The sequence below is a fragment of the Prionailurus viverrinus genome, chromosome A1, assembly GCF_022837055.1.
Source record: "Prionailurus viverrinus isolate Anna chromosome A1, UM_Priviv_1.0, whole genome shotgun sequence".
In the NCBI taxonomy this organism is placed as follows: domain Eukaryota; kingdom Metazoa; phylum Chordata; class Mammalia; order Carnivora; family Felidae; genus Prionailurus; species Prionailurus viverrinus.
Window position 1 is genome coordinate 71,890,629 of NC_062561.1, and position 15,315 is coordinate 71,905,943.

Sequence of the window (15,315 nt, forward strand, 5' to 3'; positions counted from 1 at the left end):
CCATGAGTCTCTTCTGTTTTGTCCCCCTCCCTGTTTTTATATTATTTTTGTTTCCCTTCCCTTATGTTCATCTGTTTTGTCTCTTAAAGTCCTCATATGAGTGAAGTCATATGATTTTTGTCTTTCTCTGATTGACTAATTTCACTTAGTATAATACTCTCCCAGTTCCATCCACATAGTTGCAAATGGCAAGATTTCATTCTTTTTGATTGCTGAGTAGTACTCCATTGTATATGTGTGTGTGTGTGTGTGTGTGTGTGTGTGTGTGTGTGTGTGTGTATATACATACTGCATCTTCTTTATCCATTCATCCATCGATGGACATTTGGGCTTTTTCCATAATTTGGCTATTGTTGATAGTGCTGCTGTAAACATGGGGGTGCATGTGTCCCTTCGAAATGGCACACCTGTATCCCTTAGATAAATGCCTAGTAGTGAAATGGCTGGGTCGTAGGGTAGTTCTATTTTTAGTTTTTTAAGGAACCTCCATACTATTTTCCAGAGTGGCTGCACCAGCTTGCATTCCCGGTGGAATTCTTGACATTAGAGACATACTTCCTCTGTTCTAGTCAAGGTCTAGGAGGACTGGTGGCTTTTATTCCTTCTTCCCCTTTTTCTTTTATTTAAGCTGTAAACTAAAATACACATTCAGAAAAGTACATAAAACACAAATTTAAAGTTGAAAAATTACTATAGCAAAAACCCATGGAAGCATCAAGTGGATCTTGAAGAACCAAAATGCCAGCTTCTTACACCCCCTGCCCAACTTCTTCCCCTTCTAAGGATCCCTTCTCCATCCTTCTAGAGCTATTTCCTTTTCTGACTGAATCCCGACTGAATCAGCCAGGATCATGTGATATGTAACTTTTTATACCTTGCTTCTTTTTTCAACATGATAAGATTACACTGTGGGATTGGATTTCATTTATTATGGCAGAATTTATGGTATCTAGATGCGTTTCAGACCAATGTTGTAAATATTTGTTGAGTTTGTGTAAGTATTTACCTTAGCAGTTGTTGCTTAAAACTTAAGATACTTGTGTTTGAAATCACTTTTTTAGCCTGTAGTTTATTGGCGTGAATATCTTTAAGAGTGACAGAATTTTGCGTTTTGGAGATTAATTTGATTTTGATTAAAAATAATGTCTTTGTAACGAAGTATGTCTAATTAGATAATTAGCTGGGAAATCACGTTTTTTATTAAAATGGAGACTTTATTATATCTTGATGGGAATACTAGTTTGTAATATGATTTCTGAAGGGAATTTAAAGTGACTACAAGACATTTGTATTTTATTCCAGACGCAAGAGCTACTAGATTGTTTAGGGTAATTATCAGAATTTACAAAATTAATAACAAGTGTTGTCTTCAGGACACTTTATTCCTGTGTGTGTGTGTGTGTGTGTGTGTGTGTGTGTGTGTGTGTGTGCGCGCGCGCGCATTTTATTTGTTCCTGGCTCATTTATCTCAATCTGAAAGTTTTTCCAAGTTGGCCCCCCCATGGTTGTTTTGGTATAAGACCTCTGAAAGTTGGTATTATGTCAAATGATGCTATGCAGTTGATCAAAGTCATTAACTACTTATGTTTACAGTTTATGTCTTAGATAGCTTGTCAGCAAGTTCTGTTCTGTACTCCCAGAAAAAAATTATAAATGAATTTAAAAAATTAATTTTGTGACAAGTTTTATCTTATTATATCTGATAGTACCTAATTTTATGCTATTTAATATCACACTTTCATCCATTTGTCTTTCCCATTTAATGTTTTATTATTATTTTTTTATGTGTGTTGACTTCCAGTGACTGTAATCCTATCAGTTATCAGACAAATTAATTTTGATTTTCTAGAAGCATGTGTGTTGGGATATTTCTTGGTGGAAGCTGTAACTGAATGGGAACATGAAAAAAGAACCTTGAATTTCATCGTATTCAGAAAGCCATTCTTACATATTTCAGAGACTTCTTTCTGATATTTAAACAATTCAAATGTTCTTGTAATAGATTTTCTCTTTCAAATTTCTTTACTAACCTTAAATTATAGTACTTAAGGCACATTCACCAAATTCTTTATCTTCTAAGATACATGTTATCTCTAATTAGTGTTTCATTTTGAGCCTGGAGGGCTATAATTTTCTGTGTTCTTTTTTTTTTTTTTTTTGTTTTCTTTTCTTCCTTGAAATATCTTGATTGAGCTATCACTTTTTCCAGCTTCAGAACTTAACACGCTTTTTTCTGGTTAACAGAAATGTGAGTAGCATCACATTGCTTGATTTATTTATTTATTTATTTATTTATTTATGGGAGCGAAATTTGAAATACAAATACAGTTTCTCCTTAAAGAGGTGCGACACTGAGAAAGTCACCAGTTTTGGTGCATGAATGCTTGGTTCAGTTGACTGGCTTTGTTCTCAGTCTGGTCAGAATTTATATGTCAGAATTATCTATGCTGTCCTTGTATATGTTTGATTGTTTTCACAGTCATTAGTTTTCTGTTGCTTAATGAAAAAATTCAAATGCTTCCCCGTTACGGTTCCTTTTTTCTGTATCCTCCACCTTCCCTCAGAGTGCTCTTTCCTGCCACTGTTATTCTTGATATACTAGTTAGGAGAGAGTCCTTTCTTTCCCAAGTGTGCTATTCATTGTGACCTCTGTGTACCTTTATCATGTCATTCCTTTTGCTTGAAATGCCTCATTTCCTGTAGTAGAAGCTCACATATACATCTACTCACACACACATACCTGTATAGATGTTTCCTTCTCTCCTTACGGAAGACCGAAAAAGGTGATTTTGTTAAAATGCCATTTTAATTAACGAAATTGTATGTAATTCTGCTTGAATAGTTTTAGTTTCATATCTTAATGATAAAACTAAGAATTGGCAATATTTGGTTTAAAAAAATTCCAAATGGTTCAAAAGAGTATACATTGGAAAAATAACTCTCCATACCACATTTTTATCTCAACCATTTAATTTTCCTCTGGAGGCATCCTTTGTTTTACTTAACAACGCATCTTTGGTAGTGTTCCATATCTAACTTAAAGCATTATCTTCTTTTTTTATGATTTTTAACATTTAGTTGTAGCTGTACAGTCCTAGAATTTCACCAGTTTCCTGTTGGCAGTTTTTCCAGGATTTTGCTATCACAAATATGCGATTATGAATGATCCTGTACATCATCATTTTGCACATGTGGAAGTAGAATTGCTGGGGAAATGTGAGCTTTAGTAATTTAGTTAAGTATTATTGGTGTCTTTTATAGGAGAGCTTATTTCTTTATTCCCTGACCAAAAGGATCTTTGACTTTCTGCCTTTGTCTAATAGTGAAAAATAGCATCTCATTTTCATTTTCCTTCTTATGAGTGAGGTTGAATTTTTCTTCATAGACTGATTCACATTCCCTTTTCTTTGAATTGACTATTAGATCCTTAGCCTTTTGTTATTGTAGGTGTCCTTTATTTTTTTTAGGCAATAGGCATTTGTGATATATTTTTTTTAACGTTTTATTTTATCTTTTTTGAGACACAGAGAGACAGAGCAGGAACGGGGGAGGGTCAGAGAGAGGGAAACATAGAATCTGAAACAGGCTCCAGGCTCTGAGCTGTCAGCACAGAGCCTGACACGGGGCTCGAACTCATGGACTGCGAGATCATGAACTGAGCCGAGGTTGGCCGCTCAACCGACTGAGCCACCCAGGAGCCCCGGCATTTGTGATATTAAGAGGAAGCAATGCTCTGTGAATATTTTTCACCTTTCTATAGAGTGAGGGCTTGCCTTTTTTTTTTTTTTAAGTTTACTTATTTATTTTGTTAGGCATAGAGAGGGGGAGAGAGAGAATCCCAAGTAGGCTCCTCACTGTCAGCACAGAGCCGAATGCGGGGCTCAAACCCACAAACTGTGAGATCGTGACCTGAGCCAAAACCGAGTCAGACGCTCAACCGACTGAGCCACCTAGGAGCTCCCCTAGAGTGAGGGCTTTCTAGTCAAAGAAAGACCGTTCGTGCCTAGATTGAAGGATAGTGACTTTAAGACAGAACTGGAGAGAGTCTTATTTTTCCTCAGAGCCATTTGAATTTCCCCTTCCCTCAGAAAGATAGGTGTACATTAGAGCCAGGTTGGCTCGCTCTCCTCAGGGTCAAGGAAGGGCAGATATGGCAGCAACTCTTACATAAGCCCTGAGTTTAATAGTTTTGGGGTTCCTCTCCTGTGCTTCTTACTCTTCTGCATGCGTAGGGAAATAAGGCCTTTATCACATTGCCTTATATGGAATTGAGATGTGGGGAATAGTGCTAACATGTTCTATGAGTAAATAATTGGTTTCTTCTCCCATCTACAAACCATTTGTTTCTTGGCAAGATTACCAAATAAATGTGGATTAAAACAAAACAGGTGTGATTTGTTATTTTTCCTTCTTCACCTCTTGCCTCTTTGACTTGGTATATTGTTTTTTCTTCCTATGTAGATATTTTTTGTTTTAAGTCTTCCACTTGCATTTTAAATCTCTTATTTTTGGTGTTACAACATACTTAGGCTTTTCCTACTCATTCATAAATTAAATATTTTTCTTACATGTTTTCTTTTAGTACTTACTTCATCTTTCCTGGTGAAGTTTTCACTTCATCTGGAATTTGATTTTATCTACTTAAAAAATGGCTACCTGATTGTCACAACCATCTTTGAATAATTTTTCTTTAATGTAGTAATTGGAAGTCACCTTAATTTTATCATGAATTCTCATATGTGTGTAGATCTGTTTTCTTTTTTAACCTTTCTGTTTAATCATGTGCTAGTACCACACTGTTTGGGATGTTATATCTCTGTGTTATAACACAATATCCAGCAGGACTGTTCCTTTCTCATTACTCTTATTTTTTTATATGATGTTTTAGAATTCGCTTATTTCGTTTATATTTAACCAAAGAAAAAGATTAAAATGATGAAATTACTGAACTATTAGATAAATGTTTCTAATTTTCCAGAGATATTAAGTCCTTAAAAGATGTTCTTAATAAGAAAAATGGTTATTAAAACCATTTATGTTTTTGTCATCATATTTCTTCATACTTTAATTTGAAAGAATATATTGTTTCCCTTTTACAAAAATGAATGGAAATTGGCATATTTATATTTAATTCTGCTGTCTTTTCCCCCTAACTCTTCATTTTTGCTATTTTTATTATTAGTTTTATATTACTGTAACATTTCTGTAGCGGAACTCTCCTAGTGTCTTCCCTTTTTGTATTTTAACTTGTTTTTATGGTCACCAGCAGCATCTTTCCATAGCCTCATGATTAATCAGTTCTTCATTTTGATTCATCTTATGGTTATATGTTCTTTTTCTTTCTTTTAAAAGAACTGATTTTTGAGAGGTATCCATGGTGTATTTTCTGAGTTCTTAGATGGGTGGTAAGGTTGTCTTTATAACTGAAAAATTTCCTTTCACCTGGGTATAAAATTCTGGGGTTTGAGATAGCTGAATTAGCATGTTACTGGACTTTTGATCCAATACCAACCCTTGAGTAACTACCAAAATTCACTAAGAAAACAGAAAGAAAGAAAGGAAGAAAGAAAGAGGAAAAGGAAATAGAGAAAGGAGAGATGAGAAATCACTTGGAAGAGAGAAGGCTCTTTAAACCGATCTGTGTGGGGAACTACAGCTGTAGGGAGGGAACAGCCAGTGCTGCTAGGGAAAGAAGAGCAGGAGGAAAGCTCTTGCTTGTCCTTTGCTTTTGTTTAGGGACAGTTATTGCCCCTCCCTCACGAGGGAGCCTCGTATTGATGGCTCTGACCAATTTGAATTAATTTAGCTGATTCTTTTAATATTTTTTATATCTTTTTAATCACTACATGTACACAGGACTTTCTTGATTTTCCATTTTCTTCTGTCAGCATCTCACTTTGTCCACCCCCTCTGCACAAATGCACATTTCCCATCTTTCTAGTCTACTATGTCATAATTTGGGTTAGCTCAGTGTTTGGGATTTTATTATGACCACAGTGTGAACACTATTCACAGCAGTCCTGTTGTCACCTAAGATTACTTTCACTTTCCTGCACCAGTTTTTCTTTACTGTTAAAAATTGTCTTTGTTTGCTTAGTTTTCTGTGTGCCTATCACTTATTTATCCAAAAACTTGTCCCATGTTTAAGTATTTGCAAGCACATTGAGTTTTCTGTCAGTTTTACTTTTTGGTAGAAATAGTTGGTTCCTTTTGACTTACTGTAGTCTGGAGTGGTTGCCTTCTACATTTGCATTTTGACTTTTTAGCTGAGATTTCCCTACTTTGTCCTGAAGATTCCTTACACTTCCCTTTTTTGGATCTCTTTTCTCCTGGATTTTTGTCGTAAACATTCGTTTATTCCCTTTTTTCCTGGAACACGTCTTTAAAAGGTAGCTTCCTAAGAACTAGTGCACAGGACCTAAATTATATGAGAATTTGCATGAGTGCAGATGACTCTGTATTAACTTATTGTGGGGAAAAAACCCAGTAGTTTTTATTGTGGTGCAATGTGCATATCATAACATTCATCCATTTTAAGTATACAAACTCAGTAGAGTGAATGTTTGTATCCCTCCAAAATTCGTATGTTAAAACATAACTCCCAAGGTGATGGTATTTGGAGGTGAGGCTTTTGGGAGATGATTAGGTTACGAGGGTGGAGGCCTCACTAATGGAATTTGTGACCTTGTAAAAGAGACCCTAGAGAGCAACCTTCTCCCTTCTGTCATGTGAGGACAGAGTGAGAAAGAAGACTCCCATGTATGAATTGGAGAGTGACTCTCATCAGACATTGCATTGGCTGGCACCTTGATCTTGGACTTCCCAACCTCAGAACTGTGAAAAATAAATTCCTGTTTTTTATAAGCCACCCAGTCCATGTTATTCTGTTACAGCGTCCCAAACGGACTAAGACAAGTCAATAAAATTTAAATAAATATACAGAGTTGTGCTACTAACATCAGAATCATTCTATAGAACATTTCTATCACCCCATAAAGTTACCTGTGCACTTCGAAGCCATTTCTTTTCTTTTTTAAAAGATTTTATTTTTTTAAAGTAATCTCCACACCCAATGTGGGGCTCAAATTCACAACCTCAAGATCAAGAGTTGGATACTGTAATGACTGAGCTAGCCAGGTGCCCCTGTAGTCATTCCTTTTTACATCCCCACTCCCAGACAACTGTTAATTTACTTTGTTTCTGTAGTTTCCATATTTTATATTTCTGGACACTTTGTATACGTGAGATCAAACATATATGGTCTTTTGTGTCTGACGTCTTAGCATGTTTTTGAGGTTTATTTATGGTGTAGTGTGTTTCAGTAGTCTGTTTTAATTGCTGAATAGTATTCCATTGTGTGGATATCCTATATTTTACTTCCCTACTTACAAGTTTGTGGATATTTTAATTGCGCCCACTTTTTGGCTATTGTGAATAATGCTGCTATGATGATTGAGGTATAAGAGTTTGGACAAATTATTTAATTACTCTTGGGTAGATACATAGAATGGAATTGCTTGCTGTGTGGTAAATTATCAAACTGTCCAGCTGTCTGGACAGCTGTAAAGTGGCTGCACCATTTTACATTTCCATGAATAATGTGTAAGAGTTTCAGTTTCTCTACATTTCTATATCCTTCTGAATAAGTACTTTTTAATTGTCTTTTTCATGATAGCCATTCTAGTGGATACAAAATGCTATCTCTTTGGGGTTTAATTTGCTATTCCCTAATGCTTAGTGATATCAAATCTCTGGGTGCTTATTGGTCAGTCATGTTATCTCCTTTAGTTAAAGTGTCTAATCATATCCTTTGCCTAATTTTAAATTGGTTTATCTTATTATTACTGAGCTGTGGAATTATTATTTTTTTTAAAGATTTTATTTAAGTTATCTCTACACCCAACGTGGGGCTCAAACTCACAACCTTGAGATCAAGAGTTGCACACTCCACTAACTGAGCCAGCCAGCTGCCCCTGTAAGAATTCTTTATACATTCTTGATACAGATATGCAATTTCTAGGTATTTTCTCCCAGTTTGTGGCTTGTCTTTCTATTTTCTTAATGGTGTCTTTTGAAACATAAGTTTTTTTACCCATTAAAGCCCAGTTTACTATTTTTTCCTCATTTATGGATTGTGCTTTTGGTATCGTACCTGAGCATTCTTTGTCTAACCTGAGGTCACAAAGACTTTCTCCTGTGTTTTTTTCTAGAATTTTGAGTATAGAATTCTGGATTAGAATTAACTTTCTGTTAGCGTCTTGAAGACCTTTTTCGGCTTTCTTTTAGTTTCGACTTTTGATATTGAGATGTATTCTGATTCTTGACCATTTGTTTAAAAATTTTTCTCCCTCTTGGGGCGCCTGGGTGGATTAGTCAGTTAAGTGTCTGACTTTAGCTCAGGCCATGATGTCACAGCTCGTGGGTTCGAGCCCCGCATCAGGCTCTGTGCTGACAACTTAGAGGCTGGAGCCTACTTCGGATTCTGTGTTTCCCACTCTCTTTGCCCCTCCCCTGCTCACACTCTGTCTCTCTCTCTCCTTCAAAAATAAATATTTAAAAAATTAAAAAAAAATCTCCCTCTAGAAATTTGCAAGATCTTACCTCTGTCTCTAGTTGTGGCCAAAACTGTTAGTTGTCTACCAATTACTACTAATAAGGAAAAATAGCTTTTATCTTTTATTAACGTTGTGAATTCTTTTGATACTTTTGCTTTATATTCCTATAATAAATTTTAATTAGACATAATGATTTTCCTTTTGATGTTTTACTGGATTTTGTGAGCTAATTATAATGATTTTGAATTTTTACTTTTTAAAATACTGTCTTTACCAGACTTAATATTATATGTATTTTTTGAAACTGTGAGAATATTGTACAGGTAATAGGCATTATGTGTTCCGTAAATATTAAAACTCAGATGTGAATCCATTTGTATTGGTATCTTTCTCAGTGGTAGGTCTTTAAACAACTTTCTAATTCCTTTTGTGGTAGACTGTCTATACTTTATGAGGTAATATGATCTATTCATAATCAAGATTATTGAAGGTTAATGATTTATTCATGTTCTTCTAGATTTTTTTAAATACTTTTTAAGTGTATTTATTTATTTTTTGTGTGTGTGAGAGAGCATGAGCAGGGGAGAGGCAGAGAGAAAGGGAGATAATCTCTCAGCGCAGAGCCTGATGTGGAGCTCAAACTCATGAACCATGAGATCATGACCCGAGCTGAAGTTGGATGGACCAACTGAGCCACTCAGGTGCCTGAGTTTTTTTTTTTTTTTTATTGGATCTATTTGATTTAGAAAGAGATACGTAGAATTTTTCATCATAATTAAAAAAAATAGGGATGCCTGGGTGGCTCACTTGGTTAAGTGTTTGGCTCAGGTCATGACCTTCACGGTTTATGGGATTGAGCCCTGTATTGGTTTCCATGCTGACAGCCTTGAGCCTGCTTGGGATTCTTGCTCTCCCTCTCTTTCTGCCCCTCCCTCACCTTCTCTCTCAAAAATAAGTAAGTAAATAAATAAAAATATATTTTATCTTTTAGAGAAGTTTTAGGTTTACAGAAAGATGAGTAGGAAGTACAAAGAGTTCCTATATACTCTTTTACCCATCCAGCCTTAGTTCCCCCTATTATTAATGTTTTGTATTAGTGTGGTATATTTGTTACAATCGATGAACCAGTGTTGACACATTGATATTAACCAGTAATTTACATTAGGGTTCATTCTTGGTGTTGTACATTCAGTGGGTTTTGACACATATTTGATGACATGTATCCACCATTACAGTGTCATGCAGAGTAGTTTCACTGCTCTAAAAATTCTTGCATTCAGGACCTTCTTGCATTTCTTTCCTTGACTCTTTCCCTCTTTCTTATTTCTTTCCTTCCCCACCCGCCCCCATCCCTTCCTTCTTTTTCTTCCTCCATGTGTCAGTTTTTCTGTCTCTTTTATGCATGGTAATTGTCAAACATACAGAAGTCCTAAGAAGAGCAAGAGTGGTATGGTAAAGTCCCGTGAATCTGTAACCTAGCTTTGTGTTTACTTTGCTCATATTGTTTTATATAAGCCTTGCTTTTGTCCCTTTTAGTTGGAGTATTTTAACAAAAATCTCAGACATTATGTAATTTCATCTGTTACTACTTCAGTGTACATCTATATTCATTCTACAGCAAGTTGTCCTTGCATTTTAAGCAATGTTTACTTTGCATATTTATCTATATATCTATATCTATGTATGGTAGGTATATGTTTATGACATTTTACTTGCATTGTGTACCTTGTATCATTATATCATATCTTTGTCTTGTTTAAAGGGTTTAATTAAAAAAATTTTTTTTTAACATTTATTTTTGAGGGAGACAGTGTGAGAAGGGAAGGGGCAGAGAGACAGAGGGAGACACAGAATCTGAAGCAGGCTCCAGGCTCTGAGCTGTCAGCACAGAGCCCAACATGGGGCTCGAACTCACGAGCCATGAGATTATGACCTGAGCCAAAGTTGGACACTTAACTGACTGAGCCAAACAGGTGCTCTTGTGTTCTGTTATTTGATATTTATGTTTCTCTTCCAGGCTTTTAATTCAAGTTCTAATGGCTACATCTTTTCCTTAAAGTATTCAACTAAGTTGCATAGTTGGGAAATCGTGTTATTTTATCCCAGAAATTCCCCCTGAGCATGGGGGTATGTGTGCATGTGTTACTACTCTTGAAGTTTCTAAATGCCCCATTGCTTTTTTTTTTCCTCCTGTTCCTCAGGTGCTCTGTTTCACTAGGTGTCTATAGTCATTATTCTGAATGATTGGCCTGTCCCTGATGGGTAAGCTGCCTCCCGTGGCTTTACTGTAGTTGATTTTGGGTTCAGTACTGAGTTCTGTTTGTTGTAATATTCAAAGTGGCAGCAGTCCTTCGAGTGGTTGAAGACACAGCCTTATCTACTCCTGAGGTCAGGAAGAGCATATATCTCTTCGTGTTCTCTTCGTCTCCAGGAGAATCCAGCTAATATTCATTCACTACTCAGACTTGTTAGCCGAGTGATCAGGGACTCTCCTGGAGCCTTTAGCAACTGTGTTTTCTGGCAGCATAGATCTCTGCAGGCCAAGCTGTCTCCCTGACCTCTTCTTTCACATCTTTTCCTGGGGATCTCTGAAGCTGGCCTCCAGGTGTCCCCCAGCCCACGGGAGACCACAGCCACCTGCTCTTCATCACTGTTTGCAGTATCCTGAACTGCTCACTGACTCTGGGGGAAATAGAGACCATGGGATTTGGAGTGGAGCGGTGCTGGTTTGGCCATCTTCCAAAGCAGAAATATTTAACCAGGGTTACCTGGATGTCGTTAGGCAGCTTTGGAGGAATCTGTGGACCCTCTGAAATTGGATACATGCTTTTCTAGAGAGAAATTTAGTGAGGTTCTAGACCCTAAAATGGTTCATAACAGCTATAGCTGACTAATGGGCAAGTCCTTTATTCAATGTTTTCATTAATTGCAAACATCCTCTATTCTGATTAGCACAAGTAAATCCTAGCTCTACTCCTTCCTGGTTGTAGGACTATGAGGAAGTTCCTTAACTTTATTATGCTTCATTACCTGCGTCTATAAAGGGACAGTAACTGTAGCATGTGCTCTATAGGATTGTGGGCATTAAATGAGTTAATGCATTTAAAATGCTCAGAAAAGTGCCTGATTTAGACTAAACACTCCTTCTTCCTGAGAATTTCACCATGATATTCTGCATGCTATGTTTGTTAAATGTGGTTAACGTGTTTACTGTTACTATTGTCATTATTAGGAAAGCTTGTCAGTAGTCATTTTTTTCAAATGGCAAACTGAGCCACAAATTAATAACTTTTTAAATTATTCTTTTGTCTGTTAACTGCAGAAACATTGTCGCAAATGAACAAATATACTTGCAATAAACCACTTTGAAAGGTATCTTTTTATCATAAGGATATTTGTGCAAGAGACTAGGAGACTAGAAGAAGACTTGGAAATCTAAAAATGAAGCTGATGCGTAAAAGTGTTACATTCATACGTTATTTTTGCTTAGACCTTTTTGCTAGAAGATTAATGTTAGGACCCTGAATATACCTTTGCAAATTCGTGTGTGTGTATAATTGCTAATTTCCAAGTGTAGGTTGTTTATAGATTTTAGTTCTTTGGGAAAATAGCCTTTATGTAGTCTACAAAGATTATAAGAACTGGAACACTGTCAAGTAGAAAGGAATAATATCTTACAGTAGTGAACGCCCAGGTGTGGTCAGCTGGCTGACCATTCCATATCCTTAAGAAAAGAGAGCTGAATTCTCCCACTTTTGTTAGATTTTAGTCAGTTGCTCATATGTGATTGCCACAGTGAAATCAGAATCTACTTTCACAATGGGATGGAAGAGAAAGTGAAGTGGAATTGATGAGATTCTATGGAGACGAGACACCCCCACCTCCCATCAGATAATTCTGCACCATGTGGTATCTTTATATTGCAGAAGGATTTTAGAAACTCTAAATTGATTTTTCCTCTTTGTTATTTCACTTATTTAAAAATTAAGAATTATTGCAATCCAAATTCTGATTTCTAAGAATTGGCTGTAACTGACAAATACCATATTCTAATTTCAGAGCAGTTTTGGATTTTAAAAATATTCAGGATTGTCCATACTAAAAGAGTTCGGTCTTCTTTGAAGTTAGAGTGTTGATTGAAAGAATAATCGATGCAATTAGGATAAATTAATAGGGAAAATAGATTTGTGACTAATTTGTAAAATTACATTTTTGCCAGAAGGGACATTTTAGATATGGGCAGAAGTTGACCTTTTTGATTATTTTTAAAGTCAGGCCAAGGTTCACAGACTGGCTTAGAGTAAGCCAGAACTGGAGTGTTCTGGAATATTTGAAGCCAGTCTCATATGAAACTGAGAATACAGTGTAGGCTATGCTATATTTTCCTTTTATATTTATTGAGTCTTATTAGAAAATTGAAGGAAAGAAGTTTCTATTACTCAGATGTGAATAGGTCAGATACCTTCACTTAGGTTTTTGTTTGAAAGCATACTGTGGTGTCTACTATTGAAAGACTATTTTGGTGTCTTTGAGCTCTGGACTCTTACCTAGATTTTAATTTTTCAAATTTGTTCCTGTGTTAGTTTCCTAGAGCTGCTGTAACAACGTGCCACAGACAGGGTGGCCTAACCAGAAGAAATTTTTTTTTAATGTATAATTTATTGTCAAATTGGTTTTGACAACACCATACAACACCCAGTGCTCATCCCAACAGGTACCCTCCTCAATGCCCGTCACCCGCTTCCCCTCTCCCCCACCCCCATCAACCCTCAGTTTGTTCTCAGTATTTAAGAGTGTCTTATGGTTTGCCTCCTTCCCTCTCTGTAACTTTTTTTTCCCCCTTCCCCTACCCCCTGGTCTTCTGTTAAGTTTCTCAGGATCCACATATGAGTGAAAACATATGGTATCTGTCTTTCTCTGCCTGACTTATTTCACTTAGCATAACCAGCAGAAATTTATTTTCTCATAGTTCTGGCTAGAAGTCTAAAATGAAGATGTCCACAGTGTTGGTTTCTTCTGGTGGCCTCTCTCTGTAGCCTGCAGATGGCCGTCTTGTCTCTGTGTCTTCACATGGTCTGTCTTCTGTGCTGTGTGTTTGTGTCCTAATTTCTTCTTCTTCTTTTTTTCAAAAAAAGAACATTAAAAAAAAATTTTTTTTAATGTTTATTGTTGAGAGACAGAGACAGAGCGCAAGCATGGGAGGGGCAGAGAGCGAGGGAGACACAGAATCTGAAGCAGGCTCCAGGCTCTGAGCTGTCAGCACAGAGCCCGACGTGGGGCTTGAACCCACAGACAGCAAGATCATGACCTGAGCTGGAGTCGGACACTTAACCCACTGACTCACCCAGGCGCCCCCCTAATCTCTTCTTTTAAGGACATTAGTCATGTGGGATTAGGGCCCACCCTAATGACCTCATTTTAAGTTAATTGCCTCTTTGAAGACCCTGTCTCCAAATACAGTCATATTCTGAGGTACTAGGGGTTAGGGCTTAAACATATGAAATGGGAGAAGAGGGGGGACACAGTTCAGCCCATAACATAAAGCCGTTATCCTTTCTTCATCTAGCTATTTGTGTTGGGAAGCGCGGGGAAGCTCTATAATAGAATCTCTTCAGTTTTTACTGCCACACTTGAATATAGCCATTATTTTCAAGGTGAGTTTACAGGAATCCTATGTTGGGGCCCATTTCCCAATGTGCTTTTTATCTTTGAATGCTGTGGATCAAAATGTAATAACTTTAGATCTTTATTTTGAAATCCTGTATTCTCAGAAGGTAGAGCATCAGAATTTTAATAGATGTATGCTAGGTTCTGTTCTGGACAAAGAAGCTCTCTGAACCGAAAGAGCACAACCAAAAATAATGGCATCTGTTATACTTTCAGGCTGGAATAACAACAAACCGAACAGGGATCTGTTATGCCAAATACCATTATGAAACTCAGTTAAAAAAAATTTTTTTTTCAATGTTTATTTATTTATTTTTGGGACAGAGAGAGACAGAGCATGAACGGGGGAGGGGCAGAGAGAGAGGGAAACACAGAATCGGAAACAGGCTCCAGGCTCCGAGCCATCAGCCCAGAGCCTGACGCGGGGCTCAAACTCCGGGACTGTGAGATGGTGACCTGGCTGAAGTCGGACGCTTAACAGACTGCGCCACCCAGGCGCCCCGAAACTCAGTTTTATATAACAGGGCAGTTTCCTCATAATTCAACAGGTAGTTACACCTAAACTACTCTCTTGAGTTGAATCAAACAGGTTCTGCTTACCAAAGAGAGCGTTCCCAAACCAAGTCTTGTAACATTTGTTGGGTTAGATTTGATGTATTTATGTATTTTTTCTTTTTCTTTTTTTCTTTTTTTAATGTTTATATTAGAGAGAGAGAGAGAGAGAGAGAGAGAGAGAGAGAGACAGTCAGTCTGTGAGCAGGGGAGGGACAGAGAGAGCTGGAGACAGAGCCTGCACAGAGCCTGATGCAAGGCCAGAACCCATGAGCTGCAAGATCATGACCTGAGCCTGTCAGGTGCTTAACTGACTGAGCCACCCAGGTGCCCCAAGACTTGATGCATTTAATAAAGATGTTTTGTAAAATCACGTTAGTTTTGCAAAATTACAAAAAACATTATTTGAATATTATTCTTTTTTTAATTAAAATTTTATTTTTATTTTTTGTTTTTTCCTGAGAGAGAGCGCATGATCAGGGGAAGGGCAAAGAGAGAGGGAGAGAGAGGGAGGGAGGGAGGGAGGGAGAGAGGGAGAGGG

The 15,315-nt window shown here is 37.0% G+C and overlaps 1 protein-coding gene across 5 annotated transcripts in view; it reads left to right on the forward strand.

The window, feature by feature from the left end:
- PCCA (propionyl-CoA carboxylase subunit alpha) overlaps window positions 1–15,315 on the forward strand; it is a 417,383-nt gene that overhangs the window by 172,982 nt on the left and 229,086 nt on the right. The window lies entirely within an intron of this gene.